The 16,572-nt window shown below is 45.6% G+C and overlaps 1 protein-coding gene across 1 annotated transcript in view; it reads left to right on the top strand.

Moving 5' to 3' along the window:
• Positions 1 to 16,572, top strand: part of Litaf (lipopolysaccharide induced TNF factor) — a 56,768-nt gene that overhangs the window by 4,756 nt on the left and 35,440 nt on the right. The gene's annotated exons all lie outside the window — the stretch shown is intronic.

Below are 16,572 nucleotides of genomic sequence, written 5' to 3'. Positions count from 1 at the left end.
AATGACACATTTATATGCAGTGTAAACAAATATCCTGTAACATGTAATCCTAGCAGTGAGAGGTAAAGCAGAGAATCAAATGTTCAAAATCACCCTCTGCTGTAAGCTTTACGCTAGTGTAGGCTACATAAGACCTTTTCTTAAATGAAGGAGGGAGGGGGAACAGCAAGGGTTTTGGAGAAAGGAGTGAGGTTTCACGCCCCTTACATTACTGCTCAGGCTGCTCTCCATCCACTCATGTGTGTGCCAGGCAAATGCCCGTCCTTGGGACTTATCAGTGAACCCATGTAGCCAGGGCTGCCGCTCCAGCTTACAATCAGCTGCAGACAGGAATGAGAATTATAATGTGGTCTGTGAGCAGGTCGTAGAGCGACAGAAAAGGGGCAGCTCTCGGAGGCCAAGAGTGGGCTGTAACTTCGGGTGAGATGCTTAGGGAGGGTCTGGGTGAGACGGTGAAGCTGAAGCAATGCTTGAGGGAAGAAACAAACAGTGTGGCACCTGGATGCCAGCAGGCCAGGAAGCAGGAGCAAGGTGCAAAGGTCCTGTGGTAAGCCAAACTAGCACAAGGACTCTATGTGGCTGGAGTAGTGAAGCATTTATCTAATTATTCTTTATTGATAAAAACGCAGGAGTCACCGTGTGGCTGTGGTGCATGCCTTTAATCTCAGCATTTGGGAGGCAAAGCCAGGTGGATCTCTGTGAGTTTGAGGCCAGCCTGGTCTACAGAGCGAGATCCAAGACAGGCACCAAAACTACACAGAGAATTCCAGTCTCAAAACAAAAACAAAAACAAATAATAATAATAATAAATAAAATAAAATAAATAAACTCAGGAGTCAGATATCTCCTTTGCTCAGTTTTTTCTGTGACCATGACCAGTAACAAGTTGCAACCAACCACCCTAAAATGATGACAAACATCCATAATCCAGTGAATGACCAAAAAACACCCACCCCATCTTTTGGGAATGTGGGCGTTTTGTTCTTAAAATTACTTCCTGTTGTGTGGGGCAACAGCATCTCTAGGGGACCCTGAGAAAACTGAGATCATGGTCAAGTCCCTGGAAAACTAGCTGTAACATTTGCTGTCCAGTCTCTGTGCAATGGGAAAGTGCAGGGCTTTTCTGAAATCCTTGGCTGGAGTAGTCTGTGAGGCTGGACCCTCTCAGCGGGCAACTTTGAAGTTGTCCTGAGCAGTTGGTAGTCCAAAACTGATCTTTGGGTGGTGTTAATCAGCTTAATGGCATTACCACAATCTAGGTCACTGTTAGGAATGGTTACAGTTCACTGTAGAAAACTTAAACATTGTAAATATTATATGCAGCAGATCTTGGAGTGGTTAAAGGACCACAATTTGTTAAATACATCTGGGATACACAAACTTAATTCCTAGTTACCTGCTTCAGACTCAAGCCAGAAATCATGTACAGGAAGCTAGATGAAGCCTTTTTCTAGAAATAGTTAGTGCTCTATATGACCATTAATATAATGACAGAAAATGTATATATATATATTTATTAATCTTATACATTTTGAGATAATATTTATACCTTAAGAAAAGATTTAAGGAGTCAAAATAAAACCAAAGGATTATGAGATTAGTGGCAATAAAATAGTCCCTTAATTTTGGTTATTATTCTGTCCCATACTGAGTGGCTCTTCTGACATGCGACAGAGATTTTGGAAATATGCTGGAGCATTGTCAGTCTTAATTTGTACAGGTATTCCTATAATGGCCATAAGTTCTAATAAATGTGTAATTACAGAATCAGCCTTTTCAGAACTCAAAGCAGTTGCCCATTGAAATGCTGAATATGTATCTATGGTGTGATGCACAGACTTTAATTTTTCAAACTCCACAAAATGAAACACATCCATTTGCAAATTTTATTTCTTTGAGTACCCATTGGGTTATTTCCTGCAGGTGATAGAGTCTGGTTATACAAAGAACAAGTAGGACAGTTCCTTATAATATCCTTGGCTTGTTGCTAAGTGATAGAAAAATCTTTCTTCAAAGCTTTGCTACTAGTAAGGTGTTTCTTATGAAATTCTGAGGCTTCTAGCACATTTTCTACCCATAGCTGATCAATTTCATCCTAACCTTGTGCTAGAGGGCCTGGAAGACCTGTAAGGGATCTGATGTGTTATATACAAGGGATGATTTCTATTTCTGATTATTTCTTGTAATTGAATAAATAACAATGTTAATTCTGAATCATCTGAAATAACTTCAGTAGTTTCAATGTGTAAAACAAGTCTGCATATTGAAAGTTAGTTACTATATTAAGAGGTTCTGGAAAATATAATACCATGAGAGTAGCATACAATCCTAATTTATGAACAGAATCATAAGGGTTTTGAGCCACTTTACTTAAATTTCCTGACTTACAACTTGCCTTTCCTAATTTATTTGCATCAGTATAGAATGTAGGGTCTCCATTGTGCATGCCCTGTACAATGTGAAGGAGGACCCAGTCAGTTCTCTTTATAAACTGAAGTCTCTTGCTTTTGTAACACTTGTCACTAATCTCTCCAAATGAGAGATGTTCATTTCCTGTCCATAATGAAGCAATTTCCACATTAGTAAAAGGCACCATAATTTCTTCTGGGTCTTTTCCTGCTAATTGATGAAGTCTTAATTTTCCTTTCAGAATCAATTCAGAAACCTTTTCTACATAGGTCTTTAATTTTTTACTCTGTTTGTGTGGCAAAAATATCCATTCCATATCATTATCTTCTCTCTACATAAGAATTACTGTGGGAGAATGCATAGAAGGTAAAATAACCAGAATACAGTCAGGCTCTGGATCCAAGTGATCCACATGTGCATCTTATAATTTCTTTTTTACCAAAGCCAATTCTCTCTCATCCTCAGCTGATAATTTTCTTGTACTATTTAAGTTCTTATCACTTTGTAAAGTTTGAAATAAATTATTTAAATCTGAGTAGCCAATCCAGTTGTGGACCATAACCAGTTAATATCTCCAAGCAATTTTTTTAAAATCATTAAGAGTTAGTAATTGATCTCTCCTGATTTGTACTTTCTGTGGTTGAGCTTTTTATAAGCATATCCTATACCCTAGGTAATTAATAAAATCTCCTCTTTGTATCTTTTCAAGAGCAATTTGTAATCCCCAAACAAGGCAAAATTTTCCTTACCTCTTCAAACATCTTTTTCTAAGGTATCTGAGTCTGAATCAGCTAGTAAGATATCATCCATATAATGATAAATTATAGATTGAGGACATTATTTACAAATTATTTCCAATGGTGGTTGTACAAAATATTGACATAAGATGGGGCTGTTTAACTTTCCTTGTGAAAGAACTTTCCATTGATATTTTTTAACAGGCTGAGAATTATTATAAATGGGCACTGTGAAGGCAAATTTTTCTCTATACTATTCTTGTAAAGGTATAGTATAAAGCAGTCTTTTAAGTCAATCAGTATAACAGACCATTCTTTAGGTAACAAAGAAGGCAAGGGAATTCTAGGCTGTAAAGAGCCCATTGGCTGAATCACCTTATTAACAGCTCTTAAATCCGTTAACAGTCTCCATTTTCCTGACTTCTTTTTAATGGTAAATATAGGAGAATTCCAAGGACTGGTTGATTCTTCAATATGTTGAGCATTTAGTTGCTTCTAATACCTGTAATTTTTCTGATGTCAAGGGTCATTGCTCCACCTAGACAGGTTTGTCAGTTAACAATTTTAAAGGTAGGGCAGTTGGTACCTCTGAAAGATCAGCAGCTGTTGTGCCCTGCTTATGTACAACCTGAATGGTTGTTGACTGTTCTTGACAATATCTTTTAATATTTCTCCCAGAGCATTCTTTATTTCACAATTTGTTTCTGAGATTGGAGGAATGTTAATCTGGGTTTTCCATTGTTGTAACTAATCATATCCCTATAAATTCATTGCTATGTTAGCCACATATGGCTTTAATTTTCCTCTCTGTCCTTCTGGACCTATATACTCAACCCACCTTGTACTTTGTTTTACCTGAGATAAAAGTCCAATCCTTAGAAGTTGAATATTTACCTCCTGAAGAGGCCAATTTGGATGACAAGATTCTGGTGAAATTATTGTTAATCTGCACTTGTGTCTACCAAGCCCTCAATTTCAATGCCATTTATTTTTATTTTTAGCCTTGATCTCTGATCATTCATAGCAGTTTGCCAAAATATTTGTTTTATGGTCTCTCCTGAAAATTTTGTTTTATCTAATGAAGCTGTTCTGTCATCCAGAACAGTATGGCTTTTAACAATAGGCATTAAGTCTTTCAATTGCTCTGTGGAGGAGTTAACTCAATGCTGACAGGGAATGATTGAACCAAATATGACATGGAGGCCTACAAGAGACCCTATAAGGTGTTTTCCAATGGTAAAGGGTTACCTTGCTGTCTCACATTGATCTGCATGCATTGGTCCAATGCCGGCCTTTGCCACACCTTCAGCATATGCCAGAAGGCTGGGGTCTTCTGTTTGGATTATCTCTAGAAAAACATTATTCCTAGGAATGCCTTGCCTACAATCCCTTTTTAGACGACCTGGTTTATAACAATTAAAACATCTAACCGCTGGGCGGTGGTGGCGCACGCCTTTAATCCCAGCACTCAGGAGGCAGAGGCAGGCGGATCTCTGTGAGTTCGAGGCCAGCCTGGTCTCCAAAGCGAGTTCCAGGAAAGGCACAAAGCTACACAGAGAAACCCTGTCTTGAAAAACCAAAAAAAAAAAAAAAACCAAAAACCTAACCTTTGATTTTTTTCCCTAAAATTTCTAGAAATCACTTCTTCTATTCAAGTATCATCATAAGTGTGAGATCCATTGTCAGCTGTATTCTAATCCATTCATCTATGGGTACTGATCTTGTCTTTAAAGGCCTAATCACCCTTTTACATTCTGATTTAGCATTTTCAAAAGCCCAAGATTCAGTTAATATTTGTCTAACTTCTGAATCTGATACCACTCTATTTACAGCTGAAGTCAATCTTTGTAAAAAAAAAAAATCAGTGAAGGCTTCTTTTGGGTCTTGTATAATTTTAGTAAATGACTCAGTCCTCTTTCCTGATTCTTCCACCCTATCCCAAGCGTTCAAAGCTGCTATATGGCATAGGGCCAAGGTGTGCTCATCAAACCTAAACTGTCTTTACAAATCAGCATACTGGCTTTCATTGAGAAGCTGGTCTTGGGAACTTTCCATACCTATAGCCCTACTTCATTGTTCTATGGCCCTAGCTTCCTCTTTCCACCATGTCTTCCCTTGTAACTGAGGACCAGCTTCCAACACTTCTATATCTAAACCTTTCCAGTCCTGTGAAATAATTGTGTTATGAATGGCCCATGAATTTAACAACTGCTTTACAAAAGGTGAATGCATACCATATAAAACTATTGCTTCCTTAAATCTCTTCAAATCTAATATTTCTGTAGGATCCCAGTCAACTTTCTGAATAGCCTATCATTTGGTGATCATTCTTGAATGGTAACTGGATAAATTAAGGCTGGTTTTTCTAATAACCTTGAGCCACTCCTCTTCAGTTTTGTAATGGTGTGGTAGGTTCTGCTCTAAACTTCTCTGTGTGTGTGAATATTTTTCTTAGTTTCATTAGTAGGTCTTTGGTACTGGTATCAAACAACTTTGTTAGTTTGTTTGCTTGTTTTGTTTTTTCTTGAGACAGGGTTTCTCTGTGTAGTTTTGGCACCTGTCCTGGATCTTGCTCTATAGACCAGGTTGGCCTCAAACTCACAGACATCCACCTGCCTCTTCTTCCCAAGGGCTGGGATTAAAGGGGCATATCACTACCGCCTGGCTCAAATCACTTTTTAAAGGATAAAACATGAATTACCATATTGATAATGATATAGTTGACATTATGTCAATCTCAACTAAATTGATTATCCCTTCATATAATTTTTCCAATTTTAAATCATCCATGTGGAACCATACAAAGACCCAACTCTCTGCATTGTAATATTGTTCTCCATTCTTAACATGGGAATTTTTTTTTTTTTAACTAATTTCCCTTAAGAATTCCTGGGTGTCTCATCAGATCTGCTGACAATGACAGCGAAGTGTGAGGCTGGCTGCCACTGCGCCTCACAGCTGGGCAGAGAACTCAGGTGGTGCATGGTGCATGGCCTGGCCGAGAGCTGTTGCAGCTGCTTGAGTGCAGCTGGGGGTTGAAAGTACATGGCATGGCAGCAGCAGTGAAAGCCTGAGCCAGGGTCATGGCTGTAGATGTAACCGTCCTGTTAAATAAGAAACACAGACCCAATGCAGAGATGAAAGCCCAAGAGGTCAGAGTAATAGCTAAGTGCTAAAAACCTTACCCTTCACTGCCACTGCTGTCCTCCTCAGCAAGAGACCTACTTCCTGTGTGTTTGTCCTTTTTATTGACTTTCTATTCTGCCTTCTCATTGGTTGTAAACCCAACCACATGACCTCCTCCTCACTGCCCATCTATACAGACCTCCAGGTCTTCTATGGTTGGCATTGAGATTAAAGGCTTGTGTCTCCATGTTGGTGGTGTTCTTGAACATACAGAGATCTGCTGTCATGTGATTGAAGTTAAAGGTGTGCTACCACTGCCAGACTTCTGTTATGGCTTGCTATTAGCTCTGACCTCCAGGCAACTTTATTTATTAACATACAAATAAAATCACATTTCAGTACAAATAAAACATCACCATCCATGGCAGCCGACCTGGTGTGGCAGTGGTCTGAGGAGGGGTCCAGAGGAAGCCCACAACCCACAGGGAGAGGCAGCGAGCTCCTGAAAAGCAGCCGCAGGGGACATGCAGAAGCCCACATGGCAGGAAGCAAGGGCCCAGGGGCACCTGAATGACAGAGCCCACCAGCAGTGAGCAGCTAACTCCAATGACATTTGGGGCTGTAAAGCAGGCAGTGAGTGGCTCCCTTGTGATCTAGTGCCCTGCGTTGGATGCCAGATGAAGTGTTTATCTCATTTTTCTTTATCAATAAAAACTCAAGAGTCAGATATTGGGGTAAAAAACTGATTGATTAGGGAAGTGGCAGAGAAGTGACCAGTGACCTCTTTCTCTCTGTCCTCTATCCAAAAGGACTGAGAATCTTTCTAAGCCCTTCCCTACAACTTCCTATGTCTCTCTATATGTCCTTGGTCCTCCAAAACCTCTATGGCTAATTTGGGTCAGCTAGTAGCTAGCTCCACCCTCTGAGTCAAAGTAAACTTTATTGGTAGTCTTGGGAGTGTCAGAGTGAAATCACAATATCCCACAACAGAGTGGAGTGACTATGTCTAGGGTGATGACGGGAGTGAGGAAACAGGATACTGGTTCATAGCTCACCCACTGTGGAAAAACTAGTGGGTGGGTGGGGTGGGTGGGTGGGTGGGTGAGTGGGTGAGTGGGTGGGTGACTTCCTTGCCTGGGATCATTTTCTTCTTTGAGGTGGGATTATAAAAGTCATTTAATAAGAAAATGTCCCTGGGGCCAAGGCTGTGTTTAGCTGGTAGATTCCTTCCTAAATCTGCATGAAGCCCTGGGATCTATCAGTACAGCTGGACATGGTGGCACATGCTTGTAATCCGAGGCTTTTGTTGTAGAAGGACATCTTCAAAGAGAAAGTCACAGAAGTGCCTCAGAGTGCAAGCTTTGTGCTGCCAGGACCCCCTGTCCCTTCACAGCAGAGATTCCAGGACCACTGAGAAACTGGCCTGCGGGGAGACTGGCCTGAGCAACAGCTAGAGACCATCTTCAGTGGCCCCTCCACTGTTTCTTCTAGGCCACTTCCTAACTCCCCAGGACCCTGGCCTTGCCCCAGGAGACGAGACAACCTGAGGCTTCCCACTGCCTGTTCCCACCTGAGCTTCTCCTGGCCTCTGAAATAGAACCTGGTCTTGAACCTCCAGCTGCAGGTGCCCCAGGGTTAAAGGACATTCACTGACATTTAGGGTCAAATTCCAAGAAGCATGGCAGTGACATGGCCCAGCCAGTTATATCCCAGAGACAGCCCTAGAATGGATGTCCCTCTGTAAGCCTGGCTTGGGGATGCCAAGGCTGTGGAGAGACTGTGGGCCCTTGAAGCCCCAAGGGTGCTGAGGTGTGCTCTCAACTCCTGCACTGGCCATGGGGCACAACACCTGCCCTTTTCTGGGCCCCAGCTGTAAAGCAATGAAGCTGGGTTAGCTGGTTCTTGACTTCCATATGCCAAACTGCTCCCTTCTGCTCTGTAGGTTGGAACCATGGATGAGATGGTATTACAGGGAAAGGTCCTAAGGTCACATGCCCCAACAGCCACAGGTCTGGACCACCCCTAAGCTCTGATAAGCAAGCCCTCCACAAGCTGGTATCAATGTGGAGACAGATAGCCTGGGTTCAAATCCCACTGCTAGCATGCAGTAGCTGTGTGACCCTTGACAATTTGCCAGACCTCTTTGGGCTTCAACTGGTAACCCTGTAAAGGAGAGCTATTTCCCTTGTAAGGATGTTGAGACAGCAGTGTGTGGTGGAACATGTGACTGTTTATGAAATAAACATGGTTCCATGAGTCATGCTTCAGCCATCCCCACCCCCTCAAACTTGCTCCCCTCTAGATTGGAACTCAGAGGATGAAGTTCAGTTGGACCATGTGATGCATGGTTCCTGGAAGCTACAGGAGGAGCCAGCTGATGACCTCAAAGCCACACAGTACTCATTTACTTATTTGCTCATGTTTTGCTGTGTTAGATGTGCAAGCCAGGGCCTCATACATGCAAGGCAAGTGGTCCCTGCTGAACTGCACCCCAGCCCTCCTTTGGGATTGATTGGGATTGTCCTCCCTTATGCAAACCAGAATATAAACTCTTTAGGTCAGTTGGACATTGTGTTGATTTTCAGTCAACTTGACACATTCCAGAGTCATCTGAAAAAGGGGAATCTCAACTGAGAAAATGTTCCCATCAGATTGTCCCTATGGGGAAGCCTGTGGGGGCATTTTCTTGACTGATGTGGGACCCAGGCCACTGAGGGCAGTGCTGTCCCTGGGTAGGTGGTCCTGGGCTGTATAGGAAAGCAGGCTGAGTCAACCATGAAAGCAAGTCAGTCTGCAGCCATTCTCCACGGCCTTTGCTCCTGCCTCCAGGTTCCCGCCTCCAGGTTCCTGCCTTGAGTTCCTGCCTCCAGGTTCCTGCCTTGAGTTCCTGCCCTGACACAAGCTGTAACCCTTTCCTCCCCAAGCTGCTTTGGTCATGGTGCCTATGACAGTTGTAGAAAGCTAATGGGGACAGAGGGATTTGTAGTCCCCCTCCAACCAGTCCCTGACATAGAGCCCAGGGCCCGAGAGACACATAAGCAATAAGCAGTTGGGGGCGGGGTCAGGAGAGAGAGAGAGAGAGAGAGAGAGAGAGAGAGAATGAGAATCTGAAGAAGCAGCCCACCCCACCTGGCTCAAGCCTGGTCTCCAGCCACCTCCTTGTTGTGAGTCCCAGGTATGGCACTTAACTTCCCTGGGCCTCCTTCTCCCTCCTCACTTGGATAAAGGGGTTGTTGCCAGGAGAGCCCCCACCTCCTTCCTCTGTGCCCTCCCCACATTGCTTTTTCTCTTGTTTGGGCTCACACTGTATCCTGTGCCATGGTGTGTGTGTGTGTGTGTGTGTGTGTGTGTGTGTGTGTGTGTGTGTGTTTTAAATACAAACAGAGGCACTCCCATAACCTCTGTGGCCAGGGCAGGACCCCTGGGTGCCGCTGCCTTCCTCTGGCCCTCCTACCTAGCTTCAGCCCTGTCTGCATTAGGGGCAGAGGCTGCCCAGGGCCTATGACCAGAGGGTCCTTCTGCTCTCCTATGAAACCATAGATAGCTTCCCTAACCTCTAAGTGTCACAGGCTTCTCCACGGGCTTTCAAACACAGCGGCTTATAGCTCCAGGCCCTAAGGAAGAACTAGAGCCTGTCTTTCAGAGCCAGGGTTCTGTGTGCATACATTGGAGGAGGTGCTGTTCTTCCAGCCTGAGGCATCTGCGTCTCGGCTCCGGGAAGGGAGGCTGCTCCAGACTTGTACCACAGCTCCAGGGGCTGGGTCTTGGTTCTCAGGGACTCTTGCCACTGAAAGGGCTGTGCCTCTTGGCTTCAGGCCCTCCTTCCACTCCCCTAGCCCCTCGGAACTCTTCAGCTGGCCTCTGCTTAGAGAAAGTTGCAGTTCACAGAAAGGAGCTGTCATGGGATCACGCACCCTTCAGAATGACATTTAGACGTGGGACCTGGAAGGGGCAGAGCAGACTTTCAGGTCTGAAGAGGGGCTTCATTAGGACAGACCCAGCTTCCAGAATCGGCAGCCACAGTGGGTTCCCAGAGGAGAGAGGGCGCAGTCCCCTCAAATCTAGAGACGAAGGGGGTTTCTGATTCTTACACTGTTTCAGAGGAGTTGGCAAGCTTCATACCATTTAACCTAGCCTGGCCTACATGCCAAGGACAGTGAGGCAAACAATGGGCAGGACCATAAACCTGTGAGTACAAGGCCACAGCATCTTCTGTTGTTGCTTTTAATCAATTCTCTGTCCCAGAGAGGTGGACAGGGCTTCAGGGGCTTGGTCTGGCTTAGGTTGGAGGGAGAAAGAGAGGGGGAGGAGGAGAGAGAGAGGGGAGGAGGAGAGGGAGGGAGAGGAGTTTATGGTTTAATGTCTTGCTGATGCCGGGTGGGTCTGGGGCTAAAAGCCTCAGGAACTTTTCTGGGTTTTGTGCAACCAGCTCAGCCTCTTTGCCTGTGATAAAGGCCATGTGCGGTGGGGAGATGAGAATCTACTCACCTTTCACACCAGAGAGGCACAGGGCGGGGTTCAAAACATCAGATGCACATCGGCTGCCCCTCCCCCGCTTCCAAAAACCAGGCCCACAAACCCCTGAAGTGCTCCCCCCCCCCAGTCTCCCCCCCCATGCTGTACTGTGGCCCTCAGCCCTCCCCCTTGAAGGTCCTATCCAGTGTCTGGCTTCTTGTCAGGCAGGTTTTGTTGGACTAAATCACATGGTGTGGAATTTCCCACCAACCCCAGGAAACTTATAAAACTCAGAGACCCCTTTATTTGAGAGATTTCTCTGGTCTGCTTTCCTCCCAGGTCCCCTGTGAGGCCGCCCATGATGGCGGTCTGTTTTCTCTTCCGCTTTAAGCTGTCACTCCTAATGCTCTTTAGACCCAACAGCTCTATTGTTTTGAATGTTTTAAGCAGGCGCTCATGTAGCCCAGGCTAGCCTCATACTTCTATGTAATGGAGACTGAAGTGTGCAATATCATGCCAAGCTATTTTTAATTTAATTTATTTTTATTTATGTATGTGTTTGTGTACCCACATGTGGGTACCTGCAGAGGTCAGAAGAGGGTGTCAGACCCCCTGCACCTGCCTGACACCGGTGCAGGGAACTGAACTTGGATTCTCTGGCAGAGTAAGTGCTTTTTACAACGGGGCCACCTTCCCAGCCCCCAGGCTATTACAAAACATTTCTCTTCATTATCATTCTTTCTCTTTCTCTCTCCAGAGCTGCACCCTCACACACACACACACACACACACACACACACACACACACACACACACATTCATACACAGGGAAGTGAGAGGAGAACTTTCAGGAGCTGGTTCTCTTCCGGCTGGTGTGAGTCCCGGGCACTGAATTCAGGTTGTCAGGGTGGGGTAAGTGCCCCCTGGCTAGTCCTGCATGCTGTCCTCTGATGTGTTTTTGTTTTTTTGTCTTTCTTTCTGGCTCTTTGAGGCCGGTGCTTAGAGATGGAAAGGTGTTATGGAAACATTGGTTCCCAGGCTTTGGTGGTGACACAGACCCCTTTGCAGATTGTTTCCGGAAGTTGTGTCCTCCCACCCCACCCTCACCCCGAGACAGAGTTTCTCTCTGTAGTCCTGGCTGTCCTGGAACCCACTCTGTGGACCAGGCTGGCTTCAAATCACAGAGACCCTCCTGCCTCTCGGGCGCTGGGACTGAACTCACATCGTCAGGCTTGGCGGCAAGTCCTTTACCAATGAGTCATCTCTTCAACCCTGCTTTTGTTATTTTTTAGACAAACAATTTGGGTTTTCATATAAAACATCCGAAAATAAAAAAAAATCCTTTGATTCTATTACACAGATATCACTATTTGTAGTCTTCGTTATCCTTGGAAAGTTTGAGAACTTTCCAGATGTGTCTGTGTACTTCCCCCTCATAGACATGTAATTTTTATTTAAGCCACAAAAAGCAAGGCAGGATTGTTCCGCATTCTGTCAGTCGCCATGTTTCTCTCCCGACTGCCACCATTTCTGCAGCCCCAGAGGAGACGTGCCTCTTCCTCAGCCATGTGGATCTTGAGGCTCCGGCACCTGCTGTGTCTTGGCCTCTCCTGCTCTACCATGTGGGATCATGGGCCTGCTCTGTTAAGAGACTGGTCACTTGGCCGGGCAGCAGTGGTGCACGTCTTTAATTCCAGCACTTGGGAGGCAGAGGCAGGTAGATCTCTGTGTTCAAGGCCAGCCTGGTCTACAGAGCAAGTTTCAGGAAATCCAGGGCTACACAGAGAAATCCTGTCTCTCCATAGGCCAGGGCAGAGTTAAGACATGCTCTGTGGCTTCACAGCCCCTAGTTTACGATCCTACCCAGGACCTGGTTTCTCTGTCTTTTTGTCACATGGCCTCTGCTATGTTGAAATAAACCATGTGGTGTGGGACTTCCTACCACCCCTGAAAAGACGTAAGGGTCAGATGTTTCTTTGGTTTCCGCCCTCAGGAGGCTGAGGCCCGAGGATTGTCTTTGGTTTAGGGGATGTCTCAGTCACTGTTCTATTGCTGTGGAGAGAGACACCATGACCAAGGTAGCTCTTACAGTTTCAGAGGTTTAGTCCATCGTCATCACGGCAGGGAGCATGGCAGCATGCGGCAGGCATTGGAGCAGTAGCTGAGAGATTCATCGTGATCCATAGGTAGAGACAGAGAGACTGGGTGGGCCATGGACTTTTGAAACTTTAAAGCCCACCCTCAGTGACACAGTTCCTCCAACAAGGACACACCTTCTCATTCTTTTAATCCTTTCAAATAATGGCACTCCCTGGTGACTAAGCATTCAGATGTATGAGTCTCTGGGGGCCATTCTCAGTCACACCATGGCAGAGGATTTCTCTCTGAAGGCTCTCCTGTGTCCCCTACCCTTTTCTCATCATCCTCTTCATCGACAGCTCTCTATGGCACTCCTTTCCAGGTTCTAAAGAGAAGCCTGTCTTCCTTTTACAGTTGGCAGGCTGTCACTGATAAGATGTGCTGTCCCTTTCCAATGCTTGTCCACTCACGCCAAGGTCTGACACGCTGTCATGACTTCTAGTCCCCGTCTCTTAATAAAACTCACTTCTGAAGGGCGTGGTTTGTGTCTTTCCCACATCAGCCAACTGCTCTGTTCTCTTGTCTAATCCCAGTTGGGGCCTGTCCAGAGCACCTGATTGTGCTTTTGTTTTCTTTTTTGGTTTTTCAAAACAGGGTTTCTGTGTAGTTTTGCTGCCTTTCCTGGATCTCAATCTGTAGACCAGGCTGGCCTCGAACTCACAGAGATCTGCCTGCCTCTGCCTCCTGAGTTAAAGGCGTTCGCCACCGCCACTTGGCCTGATTGTGTTTTTTAAAGAATTGAGAGGCTGGGGACGAGGCCTAGTGGGTAAAGCGCCTGCTACTCAAGCTTGAGGACCTCTGTTTGGTGTCCAGCCCACATAAAAGCCAAATGCAGGGCTGGGGGAGGCAGAGATAGGTAGGTCCCTGACACTCATGGACCAGCCACCCTGGATAAGTCAGCGAGCTCCTGGTCTAGTGAGAAAGCCTGCTAAAAACATCAGGTGTCAGGGGCTGGAGAGATGGCTTAGAGGTTAAGAGCACCAACTGCTCTTCCAGAGGTCCTGAGTTCAATTCCCAGCAACCACATGGTGGCTCACAACCATCTGTAATAAGACCTGACGCCCTCTTCTGTATACATAATAAATAAATAAATCTTTAAAAAAAACAAAACAAAACATCAGGTGTCTTCCTTGACTGTCCCCCACCTTAAGTCACCTCTGGCTTCTTCACACACACACACACACACACACACACACACACACACACACACACACGCGCACTCACTTACTTTCATACACAGCCATACAAACACACGTATACACTCCACCAACACAGTGAGATAAAGCCAGATGTGGTAGCAGATGCTCTGGGCATCTAAGGCAGAGGATTGCTGTGAGGTAGAAGCCAGCCAGGGCTACAAACCAATACCCTGTCTGGAGAAGAAAGGAAAGAAAGAAATGAGGAAGTTATTTCGCCTAACATAGAGTTTAACACTTTAACCACTTTTGAACTGTACACCAGTGGCACCTAAAGTATTCAGTACTGTGCGCCCATCACCACTACTTCCAGAACAATTTTATTATCATCCTGTCAGTGGTCTCATCCTCCCCGTCCTGATCTTTCCAGTCTGAGCAGCCACTAATCAGCTTTGTCCACCGATTTACCTGTTCTGGGCATATTTTATGTAATGAGACCATAGGCTAGGTGATGATTTGTGTCTGCCTTCCTTCAGGTTACACAGTGTTTCGAGGTCTCTCTGGCTGTGGTGGGAACCCGTGCTTCATTCCCTTGTGAGGCCTGAGTAGTACTTCCTGGTGTGGCTACCCCCCATTTGTTTATCCATTGATCGGCTGGCTGTTTTGGTTTTACCCACTTTGGCTTTGAACAGTGCTGCTCTCAACAATCTTGAACAGACGTACAAGTTGTTTTCAGTTCTGTGTGCTACCTAGAAACAGGGCAGCAGCTGCACCCTCTCACCGTTCTGGACTGGCTGTTCTGGAACTCACTCTGTAGAGCAGGCTGGCCTCAAACTCACAGAGATCCATCTGCTTCTGCCTCCTGAGTGTTGGGACTAAAGGCATTCACCACTACTACCTGGCTTCAGCACACATTTATTTATTTACTGTGTGTGAGTACACATATTAGAGAGGCCAGGAGCCAATGTCACATGATTTCCTCAGTTGCCCTCCATCTTATTTTAAGGGAGAGCTTGAATATAGTCTGTACCTCCCCGCCCCCCCACTAGCCCCACACCATAAATTAAACAGTTACGGTCCCCATGTTTGGAGAAATCCTAGGATCAGCACATGGGGACTACAACGGTCGAGCCTCCCCTTGGAAAGCAGTCACATGACCATGGTATGCTATCTCCCCTGCTAGGAAAGTACACCCTACTTTTTTTTTTTTTGTAGAATGTCTCACTGAACCTGACGCTCTCTAGTTCTGCTAGGCTGGCTGCCAATGAACCCAGGCATCCTCCTGCCTCTGCAGTCCTAGCACTGAGGTTACAGACTCACTCTGCCTCACCCAGTTTTTAAGTGTGCTAAGGACTGAACTCAGGTCCTCATGCTCACCCCCCCCCCATTTATTTTCTCTTATCAGAACATTCTACAGCTCTCACAGGGTGATGGCTTCTCACTGTGGCTTCCATCACATTCCCTGATGACTGAGGAGCCTGTAGGCTTTTGCACACACACCTCGGTTTGCTTGTCTCTAGCTTATGATAAAACACTCTCCAAAATCGACTCGGGAGGAAAGGGTTTGTCTGTTTGTTTTTGTTTTCTGAGACAGGATTTCTCTGTGTAGCTTTGGAGCCTGTTCTGGAACTCACTCTGTAGACTACAATGCTGCCCTCAAACTCACAGAGATCCGCCTGCCCCCGCCTCCCTAGTGCTGGGATTAAAGGCGTGCGCTACCACCGCCTGGTTTAAACTTATTTTTAAATATAATTTAAAATATGTATGTATTTGTGCGTGTGAGTTTGGGCATGTGAGAGTCATGGTATAGATGAGTGTCACGGGAAAGGCACATGTGGAGGTCAGGGGACAGCTTTGGGTTCTTTTCTCACTGTCTGCCTTGTTGAGCAGAATCTCTCCTACCTCTTCTGAGCTGCCTACTGTAAGGGGTGGCCTGAGAGCTCCCTGGCCGGGCTGTTCTGCCTCTGCTCCTCTCATAGCAGGAGTCCTAGGATACAGATGCATGCCCTGAATCCAGCCTTTTTTTTTTTTTTTTTTTTTTTTTTAATAAAAAATATGAGTTGTGAGGATCTGAACTTTCACCCACTGAGACATCTCCTTGGTTCTAGGCCCCTACCCCAGTCCCTTTGGTTTCCTGAGATAGGGTCTTACTAGGCAGAACAGGCTGGCCTTGAACTCCAGGGCCCGCCTCATTTTCTCCATTGCTGAGATTACAAATGCCCACCACTACACCAGATCCCACTGCCCATTTTAAAACTGAATTGTCTCTTGGGCTGGGTGGCGGTGGTGCATGCCTTTAAATCCAGCACTCTGGCAGATTCTAACACACACACACACACACACACACACACACACACACACACACACACACACACACACGAATTCAGACATGTATGTTGTAAGAGTAGTTTTCTTTTTGTGTGTGTGTGTTTCACTGTGTATCCTAGGCTGGCTTCAAACTTCCTGTCTCCCTGCTTAGCCTCAACTTCTGGATAAACTGTTTCTCAGCCTTCCCGAGTGTTGGGGTCACAGTATGTGTCCCGATACTTTATGAGGAGACGAACCGAGATT

This window comes from Peromyscus leucopus, chromosome 8b, assembly GCF_004664715.2.
Source record: "Peromyscus leucopus breed LL Stock chromosome 8b, UCI_PerLeu_2.1, whole genome shotgun sequence".
Taxonomy (NCBI): Eukaryota; Metazoa; Chordata; class Mammalia; order Rodentia; family Cricetidae; genus Peromyscus; species Peromyscus leucopus.
Note: the sequence above shows the minus strand (reverse complement) of the source record. Positions and strands in the feature narration are given on the sequence as shown.